General features: G+C 40.6%; 1 long non-coding RNA gene across 1 annotated transcript; it reads left to right on the top strand.

Annotated features, from left to right (window-relative positions):
• Positions 1-204: 204 nt before the first annotated feature.
• On the top strand, positions 205-697 carry LOC131994186 (uncharacterized). Its single transcript, XR_009396517.1, has 2 exons — positions 205-365; positions 436-697. It is a non-coding gene; the product is annotated as an uncharacterized LOC131994186 (long non-coding RNA).
• The last annotated feature ends 22,107 nt before the right edge of the window (positions 698-22,804 follow it).

Raw genomic sequence — 22,804 nt, 5'->3', positions numbered from 1 at the left:
GTTTCCGGCTACAACAGCTACGGCAGTCGGAGCAAATCCCTTGCAATGATACTAAAATTGAACCTCAAGGGTATTTGAAATGAATTGGTGACATTGTCGCCTTGGCACACAAAATTGGCGGCCCAAGGACTTTAACCAAAGATTTTGTTGGCAAAAAGTTGATGAAGATTTTTTTCCGTTGTTTTCCTTGTTGTGTACAAGTCGAAGTGGAAGAAAAAGAACAAGTCATAACTCATAAAATGAAATATAAGAAAAGGTCATTTATCATGTGACATAAGTAGAAGATACCAAAATAGCCGAGATACATATGCGTTGCTGGATGCCATGGCCAAAAAGGTTCTTTGGCCATCTGGGTGGTAGAGGAAGTAAGCAAACTGGCTAAATAAACTAAACGAAAACGAATGACAACAAATTGCATAGGTTTTTTCTTTTCAGTATGACAGGACAAATATTGTTCTGGACGATGTGTGTGTGAACGCATGTAGTTGTGAAAATAATATGCGAGGGAGAGGTTGAAAGTTTTGGAAATCGATTCAGTTTTCAGCCATGCGAAAATATTGATTTTATAGAATACCAGCTGGACAGGTTCCGCTCCGCCGGGCCTTCTTCTACAACATATGGAACAAAATTATCCTTTGAATATTTATTTTTGACAATTAAAGAGCTTTTAGTGAAATACCATGCTACGACAACAGTATATGTATGTATATCGCTTCACTAACAGTACAATAATCCCATATTACCTTTATCGGTCTATGAATTCGTTTAGGGTAATTTATATTTGGATGATAGATGTACTCCATTCTTGAAAGACTTTATTTTAGTGCGATATTTCCATAAGGATTTTGGGCGTAGAAAGGCCGCCATGGTAGTGGTTGTTGGGTTTAATGGGTGGTGTGGACCGCCAGTGTGGACTACCGAAAGTGAGTATGAATTCCTTGCTCTACTCTCCAATATCTTTCGTTTGAGCCCCACATAGACATGGTCGGTTTAGGAGTATTTTGGTGAGTGAGGTCCTCCAAACTCTTGTAAATTGCTAATTTTGCCCATGAACATTCCACTAAGAAACAGGGGCAAACTCTCACCTATCAATGAGTGCAGTCCGATTAAAGTTTAAGTTCAACGATAAGGGGCCTCCCTGACGCAGTGCGACACCTCTTTGGAGAGAAGTTCTATATGGCATATTACCTCAAAAATGTTGCCAGCATTAGGAGGGGAAAGCCACCGCTGAAAATTTTTTCTGATGGCCAGGATTCGAACCCAGGCGTTCGGCGTCATAGGCGGACATGCTAGCCTCTGCGCAACGGTGGCCTCCCCCCAAACTCTTAGCCCTGAAAATATTGGGTTGCCAAAAAGTAATTGCGGATTTTTCATATAGTCGGCGTTGACAAATTTTTTCACAGCTTGTGACTCTGTAATTACATTCTTTCTTCTGTCAGTTATCAGCCGTTACTTTTAGCTTGCTTTAGAAAAAAAAGTGTAAAAAAAGTATATTTGATTAAAGTTAATTCAAAGTTTTATATAAAATGCATTTACTTTCTTTTAAAAAATCCGCAATTACTTTTTGGGCAACCCAATATATCAAAAACGTGGCCTACACTCAAATATCATTTATTTGAACCCCATATTGCCATTTGCCTCAAAATTGGATGTAAAAGTATTTTTCTAGTCTCAAATACCTCTCATTTTAACCCCTTGCTGCAAAAGTCAGATAAAAACTATCAATATCGAGTTGCACTCTCTTTAAGATACAAATTGTAATGGTGAGCAAATACATCCTATTTGGGAGGTGTTATGGGGGTTGGACGTGCCATAGGCTGTCGATCCGGAATTTTGATGTCAGATACCTTTCATTTGAGCCCCATATTTCCATAGTCGGTAAATATGACCGGTTTGAGGGGTGTTTTGGGGGCCACTCTAAAATTCCTCTTATTTGAGCCCCATATTGCAATGGTCAGTTATGGGGGTGGGGTGGTCCCATAGACACTTTTTCCCGAATATTTATGTCAAATCCATGCTTTACTCTCAAATATCTTTCATTTGAGCCCCATATTGCTAAGGTCATAAATTTTTCCTCTTTGGGGAATGTTTTCGGGGAGGAGCGGCCCCCCAAATACTTGGTCCCACATTCGAATATCAGATTCGTCTTCTACACTCAAACAACTTTTATTTAAGCCCCATACTGCCATGTCGGTGAATGAGTCCTGTTTGGGAGGTGTTTTGGGGAAGGGGTGGACCGCCAGAAACTTGGTCCCACATTTGGTTATCAGACTCGTATTCTACTCTCAAAAACATTTCAATTTAGTCCCATATTGCCAGGGTCGCTACAAATGTCCGATTTGGGGGTGTTTTGAGGGGTGGTGTGGTCCCCCAAACACTTGGGCCGATATTTTGGATATCAGATACATCTTTTGATTTTAAATATCTTTCATTTGAGTCCCCTATTGTCGTGATTGGTCCATGTATATATTTGGTAGGTTTTGAGGGTGCGGCTGCCCCTCTGATGCCTCCGAAATTTGGATACCAAATTTTTGTGTTTAGCTTACTATAGGTTTCGCTTAAATTTCACTATCCATCTCCGAAATCTGGCCTTTCTGAAATTTAGGGTAAGGGGGAGGGTTCTCCCCCCCTTCAGATATCAAAAAAGTTAGTACCCTATTTTCACCACGGGATCATTATGCACCATCTGTGAAAATTTCAAGAAAATCTGTTCAGCCGATTTTGGGTCTATATAAACACAAAAAGAAACACAAATTGATTTTTATACCCACCACCATAGGATGGGGGTAAACTAATCTAGTCATTCCGTTTGTAACACCTCTAAATATTGATCTAGGACCCCATAAGGATATATATTCTTGATCGTCTCGAAATTCTGATTCGAGCTAGCCATGTACGTCCGTCCGTCTGTCGAATCCGATTTGGATGTAATTTTGTATATGGTGTTATGACTTCCAACAACTGTGCTTAGTATGGTTCAAATCGGTCAAGTACATGATATAGCTCCCATATTTTAGCAGAATCCATGGTGGTGGGTTCCCAGGATTCAGCCCGGTCGATCTTACCACCCTTTTACTTGTTATATATTAGACTAGCTGAACCCGGCACGCTCCGCGGCGCCCGATAATGCTATGCTGGAAAGGAGTACTCTAAATTTGGAAATTTCTGCTGAATTTCAGTTGAAAATGTATTCCAATTTTCGTGTGGTTTTTTCTACTCTAAAATACCTCTCATTTAAACCCCACACTGCAATGGTCAGTAAAAGTTCTGTTGGGAATGTGATCGACCCCCAGAGACTTGGTCCCAAAAGTGGAAGTCAATTTCGTGCTCTACTCCCAAAGATCCATATTGCCATGGTCGGTAAATTTGTCAGCTTTTAGGGGTCTGTTTTAGGGGTGGGGTGACCCACGAAACACTTAATCCCACAATTGGATATCAGATTCGTTTTCTACTGTCAAACAACTTTAATTTGATACCCATATTGTAGTGATTGGTCGTTGCATCCAACCCCAGATTTTGATACCAAATGTGGTTTTTTAGGTTACCGGTTTATTTTGCTTTATTCAAAGGACATATAAGTTGCCATAATAAAGATAAATGCTGTATGATCAATTTTGGCAACTCTGCCCTCTCTCTGTTCATGTTGGCTTCTCAAAATTAGCACCAATTGAAAAACAGCCAATAGATGGCGCTGATTGAAATATTAGTGCTACGCGCTTGGAGTGGCTTTACACCTATCACATTGATCATCATGCAGTAGTTGTCTATAAATGACTATATGACTACCTATTACATAGTCATCTTTTAGTCTTTTTTTTAAATCAAATCAAATTGCCATATTAAACAATTCTCTGTGGTAAAGAACTAAATTGCCGACCTATAGCAATTAAACCAAGAAAAACTTTTGAATAAAAAGTGTTATCGAGCCGCACGTCGTTTGGACTTGTCTAGGAAAAGAAGGTCCCTAATGGATGGGGTAGAAATGGCGGCCACCTTGACGTTAAGGTTTGCAACTCCTTCTATCGCACTGAACGTCAATAACTTTGGGGTATGGCGGCCTATATTTATTTATGTCCCCAAATTAATTAAATCACACAGTGTCCTGCTAGGTCATTATGATTGATCAACTGTTTTGGGGTGAGATGCTCTGCTAGATATATGAGGATACAAAAGATATCAGATTCGCAGTTCACAAGCTTATACCTATACTACCTATACCCCACATTGTCATGATTGGTATATACAGTCGCTTGATGGAGGCCGTCTATAGTGTTGTGCGCCCCACCCCATCTGCTATTTGAGCACAAATTTGAATGACGCATTCCACTCAAAAATATCTATCAGTTGATCGGCCATTGTTTTAACGGGTCAAATTACCTATTGGAGACAACTTTAGGAGGTAAAGCACCACCTAGTCTTTTGGACACAAAGTTTAATGTCATATTCGTAATCTTCTCCCAAATACCTATCAGTATCATATAGCTATGATCGCGTAAAATTCCAATTTGGGGGGTTTTTTGGGTTTGGAGCTATCCGCAAATACTTAGACATAATTTTTAACCCTAATCTTCTCCCGAATATCTTTCATTTGAGTCCCATTTTGATATGTACGTCTAATATGTCTGTTTGGGAATATTTTGGGGTGGAGTGGCCTCCGACTTCCTTAGACCTAACTTTTAATACAATATTCGTATTCTACTCTCCAATAGCTTTCATTTGATACCCATATTGTCCCCATTGGTCAACCTTGATTTAGGGTGGTGTTTTGGGGTAAGGGGGAAAGTCCGCCTCCACTCAATATCAACATATTATGTAGCCTATTCCTCCTTAGAGACCATATTCGTAATCTACTCCTGATTACCTTTCATTCGAGTCTTATATTGTCATTATCGTCTAATATGCCTATTTGAAAGGGGTTTGGGGTTCGGGGCGGCCCCCTTTTACTGGGACCCAGTTTTCAATATGAAATTCGTACTGTACTCCTGAAATCCTTTCATTTGAGTTGCATATTGTCGCGATCAACCAACTTTTATTTTTGGGTCGTACTATTGGGGTAAGGGAGCATATTTTTGGGCCTAGAGTCGAAGCCTATTGAAATTGGAAAAAATCGGTTCAGATTTAGATAAAGCTCCCATACATATGTTCGCCCGATTTGCAGTAATAATGCAAAAAAAATGGTCATTTATTAACCGAATCACTCGAAATTTGGCAGGAGGGATTTCCTTATGACTCTCAACATTACTGGCAGTACCGGTTCAGATTTATATATAGTTGCCATATATATATAACGCCTGATTTTCACTTCTATGGTTACTGCAAGCGCATTCATTGACCAATCTTGCTAAAATTTTGTACAGCAATTTCCCCGATGACCACCACAATATCTAAGAAGCTTGCTAGAAATCAGTTCAGTTTTAGATGTCGTTCCCATATATACGTTCGTCAGATTTGGACTAACCTTCATTCTTTTACCTACAGGCTTTAACCTCAATTTCCCATCTACCCTCATTCTATCATCTCATGCACTGCAAACTAAAATAATAGCAGCTAGTTCCAAAATAACACTTAAAGTGACATAATGTCCAGCAATATACTACCACCATAAGGGTTTCAAATTGAGTTCATTTACTCTCCCCGTTTGCGAATTGCAAAATGAAAAATGACCTGTTAGTCTTAGTTTTCCCAAAACCATCGCCCCAAAAACAGATTACATATGAACATTGTCTGTTAGCGTCAAGTGTGTGTCGCAGAATATGAAATGGCAAACTGGGGGGGGGGGGGGGGGGGGGAGTGACAGAGCGTGGAAAATATAGAAATGATCAAATATTCGGGGTGTTGTATCAAAACGATTTATAATTTATCTGCCCTTTGACATACCAAACTGACATTTGATTTGAGCCAATGTCATAAATCTTAACGTAAAATATTTTCTTTTGTTTTAGAAAAGCTTTTTCTTTCCTTGGCTGGGACTATTGCCAGGACTTTTTTTTTGAGGATATGCTTTTGCAATGCTAATTGGGGTAATATAGAGTAATCTTGATAAATTACTGCTATTTGTTATGGTCAAATGTTTTTAGTTCTCATCTTATTATTATGATACCCAACACCTTAGGACCTGGGCGGTACTAATCTACTCACTGCCCTTGTAACACCTGAAAATATCACGGCACCCAGTTGCAATGCAACTCCACATCGAGCTTGCGCTCTACCTGCGATTTGGGTCCAAACCACAGCCACCACGTTACTCCCCACTTGGGCCTTACCATAGTCGGGCTGGGATCGACTCCCGTGGTACCTCGTAGCCGAAACTACTACCTGTTGAACCCCAAACGGTTCCAGACTGGTCACCTGAAAGGAAAACAGCCAAAACCAGTTCCCCGACCCCGCCAAAGCCCCCCATCACCCTCAAGATCAAAACATGGTCGCCAACAAAGCGGGCATAAACCCAATACGGATCTAAAACGAACAAAAATACTCAACATGGACATAAAGAAAAAACAGCCAAAGCCATTTCTCCGACCCCTCCAAAGCCCCCCATCACTCCCAAAATCAAAACATGGTCGCCAACAGAGCGGACTTAAACCCAATACGGATCTAAAACGGACAAAAATACCCATAAACACGCACGAGAACCTTATATGAACAAAAATGGACGGACAAGAACAGACATTTCCCACTAGGGGCAAAAACGGACGAACAAAAGAGCCAAACCATCGGACGACCACACCAAAGGCCAATCACCGCCGACCTAACATTCTTGTCCTATCAAAAACCGCCCCCGCAAAGGTGGCCAACCTCGCAAACGTCCCAGAGTCCAACAAGGCCCTGCTCAAATCCCACACCTCCTCTCCACAGGATATACCCATAGCACCTAAGACCCAGAGGTCCGAATAGTATGGGCACACAGTCAGTAAGTGCACGACGTCATCAATCAGACCCCCGAAGGCTGGACAACTTGCAGTCGACTCCAGGCCCTTGGACCTCTGACTAAAAACCCATGCCTCAGGCCAAATCCAAAATCGGGTCTGTCCACTACGAATGTCGCGTCCCCAATGAATCGGTAAGTTACCCGTCCACTGTCAGTTCAACGTGTCCTCCACCTATCATAAAGGTCATCTATAAGGTGTGCCTTAAGACGCCTAACATCCCCATTTGCCAGATCCGGAGCAGGAAGCCAATCCCTTTCAGCAACCGGAAGACCTCTCCTAGTCCTGTACAAAACCGAGCGACGGATCACCTCCAAATCAAGGGGAGCTGCACCCAACAACACCTGCATCGCATGGGATGCGGGTATACAAATTCAGTAATTTTGTTTGTAGCACCTCAAATATTAAAGTATATTTATTGTTGATCGTTTTGACATTCTAAGTCAATCCAGCTATGTTCGTCTGTCCTTCTGCCTATGGAAATACCGATAGCTGTCGAACGCGTAAAGCTAGAGGGGTCGCCCACCCCAAAATTTGGGATTCTCATGAAAGGTATTTGAGAGTTATATACGAATATAAATTTTTATCAAATTTGGACCTTTCTTTTACACATGTTATTTGGGGTTTCAACTAGTATTTATTTGTTTATAAATTAATATAACGTCATGCTTAAAAAGCATATAAGGTCGCGAAAAGGATGCCATGTTCAGTTTAATGCTGTAACTTAATTTAAACTCAAATTCTTTATATTCTTCACCATAGATCGCATTTGTCGCGTTCTTTTCCCAATATCTCTTTTTAGACAAACGATGGATAAAAGGAAGGAATTGCTATAATATTGAAGCTATATCCGATTCGGATCATAACTATATTGAATGTCGGAGACCATAATAGAAGTCATTGTGTAAAATTTCCAACAATATGAGTAAGAATTGCGACCTTAAGGGACTCAAGAAGTGAAATAGGGAGCTCTATTAGGCTATAAACCGATTCGGTCCGTATTTGACACGTATGTTGAATGTCATGAGAGAAGGCGCTGTACAAAATTTCAGCCAAATCGGATAATAATTACGCCCTCTGGAGGCTCAAGAAGTCAAGATCCCAGATCGGTTTATATGGCAGCTATATCAGGTCATGGATCGATTTGAACCATATTTGGCACAGTTGTTAGAAGTCATTACAAATTACGTCATGCAAAATTTCACGCCAAATCGGACTAGAATTGCGCCCTCAAGCGGTTTAAGAAGTCAAGATTCAAGACCGGTTTATATTAGGTTATGGACCGATTTCAACCATACTTAGAACAGTTGTTGGAAGTCATACCAAAACACGTCGTGCAAAATTTCAACCAAATCGGTTTGGAATTGCGCCTTCTAGATGCTCAAGAAGTCAAGACCCCAGATAGATTTTAACCTTACTCTACACAGTTGTTGGAAGTAAAAATAAAACATCTCATGCAAAATTTCAGCCAAATCGGATAAAAATTGTGCCCTCTATAGACTCAAGAAGTCAATATCGAAGATCGGTTTATAAGACAGCTATATCAAAACATTAACCGATATAGTCCACTTACAATCCCAACCGTCCTGCACTAATAAGAAGTGTTTGTGTAAAATTTCAAGCGGCTAGATTTACTCCCTCGAAAGTTAGCGTGCTTTCGACAGACAGACGGACGGACATGGCTAGATCAACTTAAAATGTCATGATGATCAAGAATATACATACTTTATGGGGTCTTAGATGAATATTTCGAGGAGTTACAAACAGAATGACGAAATAAGTATACCCCCTTCCTATGGTGGAGGGTATAAAAATTGGCCATATTGGTCTTAAGATAACGGGGTGGTTTAATAACTTAGCACTTATACTTTTTCTCAATACCTCTTCTTTGTGAAAATGATCGTCTCGAAGTTCTGAGTCGGTCTGTCGAAATCACGAAAGCGGTCGATTGCGTAGAGCTAGCCGCTTGAAACTTTCGCAGATACTTAACATTGATAAAGGTCGGTGAGGATTGCAAATGGACCATATTGGTTCAGATTTGGATACGGCAACCAATCTCACGATTTGATTTTCTACATCTAACAAGTACGATTAAAATCGGTCTATAATCTGTTATATCTCCCATATAAACCGATCTGACGATATGACTTCTTCAGTTTTGACTTTCAACAGTTGTGCCAAGTATGGTCCGAATCGGTCTATAACCCGATATAGCTCCCATATAAACCGATCTTCCGTTATGACTTCTTGAGCCCCTGGCAGCCAGACGTGTTGTCCGATTTGACTGAAATTTTGCATGTGGTGTTTCGTTTTGTTCCGTTATTTTGTATCGATTCTTAGCAGAATCCATGGGGGTGGGTTCCCAAGATTCGGTCCGGTCGAACTTTTATTTGTTTTATTTTATTTATTTGAAATATATAGCTCAAAATGTGATGAAGAGTTTGAAAAAACCCTAAAAACCACTAGTCAAAGTTTTGATATTTTAAAATTAAACAAGTCATTTGATAGATTGATAACGGTACATGATGGCATAAGACATGAGGTCCAGTTTTTTAGATCCCGTTAACCTTTTTCTCAAGAGTCCTAATCATGCATATAGTTTCCGTAGATAAAAAGTTTTGGCCCCCAGAAGGTGGGAGAAGTCATGAGTGTTGTATGTCAAGTGGACCTACAGCAGCACTTCCCTAAAGCCAATGTCCTCCTGTACAAATGTCTTGAACATTTTCTACCGCTAAGAATAACAGATAAAAATTTGTAGACTTATTTCCAATGTTTTTGCCGTTTGGCCTACTGTGCGACGTTACCTGGCAACCAGTCATTTAATTAGGATCCGTTCTTATCCTCATTATTCTCTTCATCGACCATTTATTTACCTTGAAAGCCGGATGTATATCAATCAGAAGAAAGGTGATTGGAATGGCTTCAGCACGGATTTCGTAAACTGCATAACACAACACTGGCTGTGCACACCATCACATGAGGTCTCAATCAGTTTCAGCCGTCCCATAGGAAGATCCTTGTGTCTCTTGACCAATCGAAGACTTTTTCAGTCAAATATATAATACTTTTTGGTTACATTACCAACATGTTCCTCTAATCAGAGCTAAAATATTGGATCGCATATTTTTTATATTAACGGCAGTCGTATCTTTAATTTAGGGATTAAGCGTTGAAATCTCTTGGAGTGAATCGTGGTGTTCCTTATCCATAGTCCATTAATATTCCATATTTATAGAGGTCTACACCTACTAAACTAAAAAGTAACCTCGAAAAAGAAAATTTTAAGTTAGGAATTCCGTGCTATCTACAAAATCCTTAATTATTTTCCATACCACTCCCCTAAGTTGGTTCATGTCTGGTATCGTGTCCCCACCCTAATACCGGTGTCTGTTATCCGCGAAAGCCTGGCAGTATAGGAAATGCTCCAACGTCTCATCATCTTCCCCACATGCTATCACTTGTCGCACCGATTTTGCATAAGTGAGCTCGTAGTCCTATGTGTCTTGTTATGGTACCAAAAGCTGTACTGACCTCCTTCTTGCTTCCTTTCAGTAATAGCCACTTCACGATTCGGATCACCCAATAGAATTTTCGCCTTCCTACCGACTGTTTCGCTGTTCACAGTGATACATGTGCGTTTGTAGACCACGTCCTTATGTCGGACTGCGTCGATCCGAAAGGCTTGGGATTAACCAAGTTTATCGACGTCAGTTCTCTGGACTTCACTGCCAATCTTCTGCCCTTTCATTTCCCTTACTCCGTTATGGCCCGGCACCCAAACGGTGCGGATTTTGCCATCCTCGGAGAAAACGTTAATCTTCTTCTCACACTCCAAAACTGTTCGTGAACTTACCGTCCTGGTTGTTATTGCCCTTATGGCCAGTTAGTACCACACCCCCTCAATCATTCCGTGATCGCCCAGATCTCTGCCTGCAGGATCCTATTATAATCAGGCAGTCTAAAACAGGCCTCATTCTCTGGGTTCTCAATGTAAACCCCCAGTCCCACTCTGCCCCTAGTTTTGATCCATCCGTAAAACATGATCTTTCAGTTCAAGACTGCACCTCGCACTCGACCTCAATGTCCATTTCAGGTGTCCCATCGGAAACTCTTTCATTTCTTCCTGGTTTCCCATCGTCGCCTCGATTATACCACGATGGTATGAGCTGTTCTCATCGTCAATCGTTTATCCCATCGACTTAAGTCTTATAGCCGCAGTGGCAACCTCACATTTGAACTTTATGTCAATGGGTCGGATACCTAGAATAGTCTTCAGTTCCCTTGTAGGTGTGATCCTCATCGCTCCGCCTATGGAAACACAACATGTTCTCTGAACCTGTTGTATGGTCCTAACGTTGCACTTTTTCTCCATAGTGTCCACCAAACTACTGAGGCATCGTCGTAAAATTCTAAGACGACTTAATGATGTCTGTCCGTCTGTGCGCTCGTCTGTTGTAATCACTCTACAGCCTTCAAAAATTTAGATATTGTGCTGAAATTTAGCACAGATACGACTTTCTGGTGGACGCTGGTTAAGTTCTTGAACGGGCCAAATCGGACCGTATTTGGATATAGCTGCTATACAGACCGATCTGCCGATAAAGGGTCGAATGCCCATAAATGCTGTATTTTTTTTCAGATTTCGCTGAAATTTGAAACAGTGAGTAGTTTAAGACTTCCCGACATCTCACCCAAATATGGTTCAGATCGTACTATATTTAGATATAGATGCCATATAGCGTGATCTGCCGATTAAGGGTCTAAAGCCCATAAAAGCGTTATGTATTGCCTGATTTCGCTGAAATTTGAAACAGTTAGTTATTTTAAGCCTCCCAACATATGACCATAACATGATTCAGATCGGACTATAATTAGATATAACTGCCATATAGACCGATCTCCCGATTAAGGGTCTAAAGCCCATAAAAGCTGTATTTATTACCTGATTTCGCTGAAATTTAAAACAGTGGGTTATTGTAAGCCTTCCACCATACGACCTTAATATGGTTCACGTCGGACTATATTTAGATATAGCTGCCATATAGACCGATCTGCCGATATAGGGTCTAAAGCCCATAAAAGCTTTATTTATTACCTGATTTCGCTAAAATTTGAAACAGTGGGTTATTTTACGCCTCCCGACATCTGATCTAAATATAGTTCAGATCGGACCTAATTTAGATATAGCTGCCATATAGACCGATCTCCCAACATATGACCCAAATATGGTTTAGATCGGACTGTATTTATATATAGCTGCCATATATCCCGATCTGCCGATAAAGGGTCTAAAGCCCATAAAAGCTTTATTTATTACCCGATTTTGTTGAATTTCGAAACAATGAGTTGTTTTAGGTCTCCAAACATCCGACCTTAATATGGTTCAGATCGGACTATGTTTAGATATAGCTGTCATATAGACCGATCTCCCAATTAAGGGTCTGAAGCCCATAAAAGCATTATTTATTATCCGATTTCGCTGAAATTTTAATCAGTGGGTTATTTTAAGCCTCCCGACATCTGACGTAAGTATGGATCAAATTGGACTAAATTTAGTTATAGCTGCCATATAGACCGATTTCCAGATAAAGGGTCTGAAGCCCATAAAAGCTTTATTTTTCAACCGTTTGTTGAAATTTGAAATACAAAATTCAACAGTGACTTATACATATTAGACCACTGCTGAATTTGGGTGCTTAAGTCATCCAATTTTCACCGGATTGGGACGAAAGGGGTTTTACACACATAGTCGAGGTGGTGGGTATCCACAATTCGGCCCGGCCGAACTTAATGCCTTTTTTTTCTTGTTTTTATAGGATGGAGTCATATCCATTTTGTCATTCCATTTGAAAGACATCGAAATATCCATTTCCGACCATATTAAGTGTATATATTCTTGATCAGCGTAAAAATCTAAGACGTTCTAGACTTGTCCGTCCGTCTGTCCGTTGAAATCACGCTACAGTCTTTAAAAATAGAGATATTGAGCTGAAATTTTGCACAGGTTCTTTTTTTGTCCATAAGCAGGTTAAGTTCGAAGATGGGCTATATCGGACTATATCTTGAAATAGCCCCTATATAGACCGATCGGCCGATTTAGGGTCTTAGGCCCATCAAAGGCCCATTTTGTTGAAATTTAAAACAGTGAGTTGTGTTAGGCCCTTTGACATCCTTCGTTAATTTGGCTCAGATCGGTCCAGATTTGGATATAGCTGCCATATAGACCGATCCTCCGATTTAGGGTCTTAGGCCCATAAAAGCCACATTTATTATCCGATTTTGCTTAAATTTGGGACAGAGAGTTGTGTTAGGCCCTTCGACATCCTTCGTCAATTTGGCCCAGATCGGTCCAGATTTGGATATAGCTGTCATATAGACCGATCCTCCGATTTAGGGTCCAGGCCCTTTAAAGCCACATTTATTATCCGATTTTGCTGAAATTTGGGACAGTGAGTTATGTAAGGTCCTTCGACATCCTTCGTCAATTGGGTCCAGATTGGTCCAGATTCGGATATAGCTGCCATATATACCAATCCTCGGATTAAGGGTTTTAGTCCCTTAAAAGCCACATTTATTATCCGATTTTGCGGAAATTTGGGACAGTGAGTTGTGTTAAGCCCTTCGACATCCTTCGTCAATTTGGCTCAGATCAGTCCAGATTTGGATATAGCTGCCATATAGACCGATCCTCCGATTAAGGGTCTTTGGCCCTTAAAAGCCACATTTATTATCCGATTTTGCTGAAATTTGGGACAGTGGGTTATGTTAGGCCCTTCGACATCCTTCGTCAATTTGGCCCAGATCGGTCCAGATTCGGATATAGCTGCCATATATACCAATCCTCCGATTTAAGGTTTTGGGCCTATGAAAGGCGCATTTATTGTCCGATTTTGCCGAAATTTGGGACAGTGAGTATAGTAATGCCCCTTGACATACTTCTGCCATATGGTACAGTTCGGTGGTGATTTGGATATAGCTGCCATGTAGACCGATCTATCGATTTAAAGTCGTGGCGCCATAAAAGGCGCATTTATAATCCGATTTCACTGAAATTTGACACAGTGACTTATGTTAGGCTTTTGGACATATGTGTCGTATATGGTTCAGATCGGTTTATTTTTAGATATAGCTGCTAAAAAGACCAATATTTTGTTATACACAATTGAACAATGACTTGTACTTATAAGTATTTGGTCCAAATCGGAACATATTTCGATATAACTGCTATAGGACATAAGGTATGCAATTTTCACCGGATTTTGACGAAAGGGGGAGGTGGTTGGTATCCACAGTTCGACCCGGCCGAACTTTATGCCTTATTTCATGTTTTTTCTTTATATGGTTTAAATAAATGCCAATCAATTTAAAATCATAAGGAAATTGTATGCATTTGAAACCATATGATATCCATAAACAACTGTAAATGGTATTTACCATCCGTTATATTTTACAACATCTTGCCAACTCATGGAAAGGTCGTTTACAAATAATTTTCCAGCGTATTTTTCACATAAAATACAATAAAGTTAACAACAGTACCTCATTACAAATGGAACATGGGAATATTTTCTTCACAAAGGATTCTATGAGCAAACAAGTGGATGGTGGTGGTGGGGGAGAATGAGCTTGCTTTTGGCAATATTTGCCAGTGTGCATTAAAGTCTCTTTAAAATGGCATTAAACGCTTAAAATTTATGACATCCTTAAGCCAAGTTGAGAAGTGCAATAAATTTCCCGGCAACAATCGCACAAAGTGACATTATCGGCATTTGTTTGCACTTTGTGAATTTCCATTCTTTCATTCATACAATCACTCCCTTGCATTCATTCGGTAACCTTTTTTTTTCTTTTTGATCCAACAAATAAATAAAAGAAAAGAAAAGGAATCGAACTGAACTGTAATAAGGCATAACAAAAGCACTCCAATAAAAGAATGATAAAGATAAGGACTTTGATTTTGGCAAGCAGTGCTGCAGGAGTATAACTCCGAACAAGTGGAGGAGTTCATAAATAACCATTTGGAGAAAAGCCTTAGAATTTTGCAAAATCTTATTGCCACATTGGAGAACATAGCCACAACACCCTATTTTAAAGTAAAAGGGGGATGGCAGACGCATATGTTCGCAATGGCACCTTTGAGCCAATGCCAATAGAAAATCTACCCCATCCTTTGGATTGTGCATGGCAACAACAACATTGGAATGAAGTCAGCGCCTTCATCGGCAAGCTACACGGCCATGGATAGGCGAGTGTCTTTTGCATGGGCTGAGGCTATGAGCGTAGTGAGTGCAATTTTAAATCGGATTTATTTTTTAATATGCCTCAGGGATCCATTATTACCGTTCAAATTCATATAAAACGTGCGTGTGCTCCTTGCTTTGTTTTTTTTTTTTTTCTTTTAAAATTTTTGCGATTTTCAAGTTCGTAAACTGGCTTATTTTATTCGCACGCCAATCACAGTGGGATAAGAATTCCTTTTTGAATCGTATTACTAATTCGCTTGACAGGAATATTCCTTCAACTTGCGGCACGCCATTCGGACTCGGCTATAAAAAGGAGGTCACTTATAATTGAGCTTAAAAAAAACTTGAATCGGACTCCACTCATTGATATGTAAGAAGTTTGCCCCTGTTCCTTAGTGGAATGTTCATGGGCAAAATTTGCATTTGCATTACATTCCACTGAGGAACAGGGGCAAACTTCTCACATATCGATGAGTGCAGTTCGATTCAAGTTTTTTTTTAAGCTCAATTATAAGTGACCTCCTTTTTATAGCCGAGTCCGAATGGCGTGCCGCAGTGCGACAACTCTTTGGAGAGAAGTTTTACATGGCATAGTACCTCACAAATGGTGCCAGCATTAGGAGGGGAAACCACCGCTGAAATTTTTTTCTGATGGTCTCGCCTGGATTCGAACCCAGGCGTTCAGCGTCATAGGCGGACATGCTAACCTCTGCGCTACGGTGGCCTCCTACGGTGGAAGCTCTACATGCAATAGCAAAGTGGGCTACCGACAGTGGTCTAGGTATAAATTCGTGCAAGACAGAAGAAGTTCTTTTCAGCTGGAGATACAAATTGCCGACAGTGGAACCTATCTCATTGGGTGAAGAGAATGCTTCAAAAAACCTGGACAGAAAGCGCAAAATACCTGGGTGTTTTGCTGGACAGGAAATTGAACTTCAAATCCAGGATTTTGGAGATATACACTTGCCCTATACACTTGCAAAAGAGCCATTGGCAAAAGTCGGGGGTTTAGACCTCGTGTCATGTATTGGGTATATACTGCAGTTGTCAGACTTATAATGCTATATGGTGTTGTGGTCCGGTGGACGGCGCTTCAAAAGTCCACCTTCTACTCAATACTTAGCCGGATCCAAAGGATGGCTTGCTTGTTCATCATAGCCGCACTGAGGACGACACCATCTGATGCACTGAATTTAATTTCAGCGACCACTGCCGTGAGTTTAAGGGAGTTCTATCATTGGTCATGTGGCGGTTACGTACACTGTGTTATTCTTGATACAATATCCTATGTTCCAGGCAGTGAGGATTACCCCTAACTGAGCCGCTTTTTGATAAAAAGTATTGTATTCCTGGTAGAACCGATTGGAGCTACGATTTCCCTGGTAACAGAAGTTACATAGATTTCTATATGGATGGTTCCAAACTAAACGACCAAAAGTTGGGGGGTTTAGACCCCGTGTCATGTATTGGGTATATACTGCAGTTGTCAGACCTATAATGCTGTATGGTGTCGTGGTCTGCTGGACGGCTCTTCAAAAGTCCGCCTACTGCTCAATACTTAACCGGATGGATGGCTTGTATGTGCATCACAGCCGCACTGAGGACGACACCATCTGATGCACTGAATTTAATTCCAGCGACCACTTCCGTGTAATTGTGCCGCTTTTTGATAAAAAGTACTGTACCACTATTCCTGGTAGAACCGATTGGAACTACGATTTCTCTGGTAACAGAAGTTACAAAGATTTCTATACGGATGGTTCCTAACTAAACGACCAAAAGTTGGGGGTTTAGACCCCGTGTCATGTATTGGGTATATAGTGCAGTTGTCAGACCTATAATGCTGTATGGTGTCGTGGTCTGGTAGACGGCGCTTCAAAAGTCCACCTACTGCTCAATACTTAGCCGGATCCAATGGATGGCTTTTTTGTGCATCACAGCCGCACTGTGATGCACAAATGATCGTTGTTATCCTAAGTCTTCATAGACGTCATTTCCTATTGTAATAAAGAAGATAAGGCCAACTTTTATACAATAACAGGCAGGAGGTTTATTGTCTTACCTTTCTATCGGAAAATATCAGCGCAAGGATATGTCACTCAGACATCTCAGATGAAAATAGCTTCTCTGGTCGTCGTTACATAAGCGTCACTAGCATAAATATCTTCTCAGGCAGCCAGGTAGCCATTAAATCCCTGGAGAATGTATTTTTGAACACAAAAACCGCCCTCGACTGTGACAGGTCTCTCAACGAGATGGCTGAACAGTTCAAAATTCATCTGTTCTGGGTGCCGGGCCACAGAAATATCCCAGGGAATTGTAAAGCGGATGAGCTTGCGAGACTAGGAACTACCCTACACATTCCAGGGATACTGGAATCTGTTGGTATACCTCTAGCGACATGTAAGCTATGTTTTCAGGGCCAGGCCCGAGGGACAACGAATGATAGATGATCACAAAGAGGGGGCTGTGAGCATTCCAAAACTATGTGGCCTAATCTAGACTTGAAGAGGTCTACTGCTTTGCTGTCACTGGCTAGAACAGGCGTCTCAGTCATTGTGTCCGTCATGATGGACACAATGAGGTCACTGTCGAATCGGAAAACATGCTGACAGACTGAAGTTTGCCAGCAACGTCTGTTGCTGAAGCTGTGAGGACGTCGAAAAGAAAAGACTTAAGACGAATTTCTGTGTGTGTGTCCCGCACTAGCAGTCAGAAGGAGTTCCACTTTAGGTTCTCATTTCTTTGAGAACCTGTCTGATTTAGCGGATGTGAACATTCGCAAGTTATTGGGCTTTTTAAGTGATGTGATTAAGTGGATGGCTCATCGATTCGAACTAGAAGACATCTTCCTTCTTCTGTTCCTGTGGTATCACAATGGCCGACCAAAACATCTAAGTGAGTCTGATGGCAGACTGCCATTTAAACCGAACCTACAAACAGAGTGTCGGGATTAGTTTTTCCCCTCATCCTATAGCAAAGTACGACCCATATCATTCTATAACTCGATATAGCTCCCATATAATCCGACCTCTAAGTTGACTTCATGAGCCACCAGAATCCGAAAGTTTTATTCGATTGAGCTGAAATTTTACTCGCATTGTTTATTGTGGCTTCCAACACCCATGGTAATTTTTCTCCAGTCTACAACCTGATATATCTTCCATATAAATGTTCTCCCGTCCCCTAGAAGCTTAAATGTTTGACTGAAATTGATATTGCGAACGTATAGTACTTATGTGTCCTTTAACCAAGTTCATATGTATACATTTTTACCAGTATCCATGTTGGTGGGTTCTCAGGATTCGGCCCGGCTTTAGCACTTTAGAACTTTTTTATACCCTCCACCATATGATGGGGGGTATACTAATTTCGTCATTCTGTTCGTAACTACTCGAAATATTCGTCTGAGACCCCATAGAGTATATATATTCTTGATCGTCGCGACATTTTATGTCGATCTAGCCATGTCCGTCCGTCCGTCCGTCTGTCTGTCGAAAGCACGCTAACTTCCGAAGGAGTAAAGCTAGCCGCTTGAAATTTTGCACAAATACTTCTTATTAGTGTAGGTCGGTTGGTATTGAAAATGGGCCATATCGGTCCATGTTTTGATATAGCTGCCATATAAACCGATCTTGAGTCTTGACTTCTTGAGCCTCTATAGTGCGCAATTCTTATCCGATTGGAATGGAATTTTGCACGACGTGTTTTGTCATGATATCCAACAATTGTGCCAAGTATGGCGCAAATCGGTCCATAACCTGATATAGCTGCCATATAAACCGATCTTGGGTCTTGACTTCTTGAGCCTCTAGAGTGCGCAGTTCTTATCCGATTGAAATGAAATTTTGCATGACGTGTTCTTTTATGATATCCAACAACTTTGCCAAGTATGGTTGAAATCGGTTCATAACCTGATATAGCTGCCATATAAACCGATCTTGGGTCTTGACTTCTTGAGCCTCTAGAAGGCGCAATTCTTATCCGATTTGAATTAATTTTTGCACGTAGTATTTGGTTTTGATATCCAACAACTGTGCCAAGTATGGTTGAAATCGGTTCATAACCTGGTATAGCTGTCATATAAACAGATCTGGGGACTTGACTTCTTGAGCGTCTAGAGGGCGCAATTCCTATCCGATTTGGCTGAAATTTTGCATGACGTATTTTATTCTTACTTTTAACAACTGTGTCAAATAAGGTTCTAATCGGTTCATAACCTGATATAGCTGCCATATAAACCGATCTGGGATCTTGACTTCTTGAGCCTCTAGAGGTCGCAATTATTATCCGATTTGCCTGAAATTTTGTGCGACGATTTCTCTCATGACCATCAACATACGTGTTTATTATGGTCTGAATCGGTCTATAGCCCGATACAGCTCCCATATAAATCGATCTCTCTGTTTTACTTCTTGAGCCCCCAAAGGGCGCAATTCTTATTCGAATTGGCTGACATTTTACACAGGTCTCCAACATATAATTTAATTGTGGTCCAAACAGGACCCTATCTTGATATCGCTCTAATAGCAGAGCAAATCTTTTCGTATATCCTTTTTTGCCTAAGAATAGATGCCGGGAAAAGAACTCGACAAATGCGATCCATGGTGGAGGGTATATAAGATTCGGCCCGGCCGAACTTAGCACGCTTTTACTTGTTTTAAGTTCCTTATAAAATCGAATGCTCTGTCCCACTGTATTCATGTATTCGCATATTGATGTTTTTAACACCGTCAAACGCATACATGTACACACCATTTAGTCGATTTTTTTTCGTATCATTGTATTGTGGGTGTGCATTGAGCTTGTATTTGCGTGTCTTATGGCCTCCCATAACATGTGTCCTTTAAGCATTTCAATGGGTGCCATAATTTTAAAAGAATTTAAAGTCGATTTCAAGCATACAAAAAGAAAAGTCGAAGCTATAGAGAACAAAAAAAAACGAAGTCAATCGAATTGTATTGTAGGACAGACGGACGGACGGACATACAGACAGACGGTGTCATAGACATGTAATTTCTTTTAAGACGAGCGTACAACCCAAAATGTTCAATACAATAATGTCCTATTATTACATCAATAGGCTGAATGGCTGCGACTGACTCTGGCTCGGGGTTGGCCTGTTTCACAGTAGACACACAAGCTCTATTGTTATCCTTGCATTTGTTATGTTGACAAAGGAATTCGTTTTTATTGAACACTCCTGTAAATTGTTCATTTCATATAGGCATTTTTTGTTTCTTGCCATATTTGAACTTTATAAAAAGAACATTTAATATTGAAATTTATCGCTATTCATGTTCTGTTACCGTTTTCGATTTTATAGCGAAAAAAAAACATATTGAAGAAAACAATGCTGTATGGCATTGCTCTTTTTGCTATCGTTTTTCTTCTTTTTGCCTGGTGAAATAAAACACATCATTTAAAGAATTCTCCCCATTGGGGGACAATTTGAGAGAACAGATGTGGACAAATTTGAATTTTATTAAAAGTTACGTTTGCCTGCAAACATCGATATTAGTAATGGGCTGCTTGCCAACCATTCATTACTCAGTTACAGATGATAAGTATCTGGACAATATTTTTTAATTGAGTGATGGGCTGAAGACATGTTTTACTGAAGCAGAACAATTTCCTTGTAGGAAAATATTTTCGTAGAAGCAAAGACGCATTGAGATATGTTGAGGCATATTCTACTGCACTGTGGATGGAACAGAAGCGGAAACTGTAAAGGCATCAAAGATCGATCCCTTGATCATCATATCAATTTCCTTAACATTTTCTGCACACACTGAACGACTAGCTTAAGTCTAACGTAGAACTAAACCAAGGATCAAAGCGCGATCTACATAGTAGATCACATAACTGTCAAAGGAAGGGTAGCTGAAGACTCTGCAATAAGGCAAATTCTACAATGGTAACTACAGGTTGGGACATCTATAAAGCTGAGCTTTAAGGAGTAGTTCAATTCGACCGAGCCAAATTTAGTATTCTCTCTATCATCGATTGCCTTCAAGCCTTAAGTTGGTGGTTAAAGCCTCATTGTGGGAAGTGATGCTAATGCACATCACCAGATTGGGGGACCGGCACGGGATAGCTGTGAATACCATATAGGTTCGGACATTGAGGCCCGCTCTGTATGATGCTCATAGCTGTCCCCAGAAGCTTAGCTGCGAGCTATCGAGCGGGTTTAAGGATTGCGGATAGTGGAATGCTCCATAGGGAATAGCTGCCACGGCAGTCGTGAGCCATCAGCGGTATCAAGCGGAAAGTATCAGTGAGAAGCCGGGCGGCATCGGTTCTTGCATAAATACTGGGTGCCTATGATGCTCGTTATGGCAAGACGAGTTATTGGCGCCTTTAAGTAAGCTTTAAGTAACCATGTTCCAGCGGCAATGCAAATGTAGATACAACAACAACAACAGATATGGGAAAGTTCCGATATCAACGAAAGGGGTGAGCAGCTTATCTTATATATAACAAGTAAGAGCGTGCTAAGTTCGGCCGGGCCGAATCTTATATACCCTCCACCATGGATCGCATTTGTCGAGTTCTTTTCCCGGCATCTCTTCTTAGGCAAAAAAAGGATATAAGAAAAGATTTGCTCTGCTATTAGAGCGATATCAAGATATGGTCCGGTTTGGACCACAATTAAATTATTGGGTTGCCCAAAAAGTAATCGCGGATTTTTTAAAAGAAAGTAAATGCATTTTTAATAAAACTTAGAATGAACTTTAATCAAATATACTTTTTTTACACTTTTTTCTAAAGCGAGCTAAAAGTAACAGCTGATAACTGACAGAAGAAAGAATGCAATTACAGAGTCACAAGCTGTGAAAAAATTTGTCAACGCCGACTATATGAAAAATCCGCAATTACTTTTTGGGCAACCTAATATATGTTAGAGACCTGGGTAAAATGTCAGCCACTTTGGGGGCTCAAGAAGATCGATTTATATGGGAGCTGTATCGGGCTATACACCGATTCAGACCATAGTAAACACGTATGTTAATGGTCATGAGAGGATCCGTCGTACAAAATTTCAGGCAAATCGTATAATAATTGCGACCTCTAGAGGCTCAAGAAGTCAAGACCCAAGATCGGTTTATATGGCAGCTATATCAGGCTATAGACCGATTTGAACCATACTTTGCAGAGTTGTTGGATATCATGACAAAACATGTCGTGCAAAATTTCATTCCAATCGGAGAAGAATTGCGCCCTCTAGAGGCTCAAGAAGTCAAGACCCAAGATCGGTTTATATGGCAGCTATATCAAAACATGGACCGATATGGCCCATTTACAATACCAACCGACCTACACTAATAAAAAATATTTGTGCAAAATTTCAAGCGGCTAGCTTTACTCCTTCGGAAGTTAGCGTGTTTTCGACAGACAGACGGACGGACGGACGGACGGACGGACATGGCTAGATCGATATTATATGTCGTGACGATCAAGAATATATGTACTTTATGGGGTCTCAGACGAATATTTCTAGTATGATGAGATTAGTATACCCCCATCCTATGGTGGAAGTTATAAAAATCAATTTGTATTTGTTTGTAGATTTGTTTGTTTGTGTGTTCCTTATAGACTCAAAAACGGCTGAACCGTGGTGAAAATAGGTACTAC

The sequence above is a fragment of the Stomoxys calcitrans genome, chromosome 1, assembly GCF_963082655.1.
Source record: "Stomoxys calcitrans chromosome 1, idStoCalc2.1, whole genome shotgun sequence".
Lineage (NCBI taxonomy): Eukaryota > Metazoa > Arthropoda > Insecta > Diptera > Muscidae > Stomoxys > Stomoxys calcitrans.
Note: the sequence above shows the minus strand (reverse complement) of the source record. Positions and strands in the feature narration are given on the sequence as shown.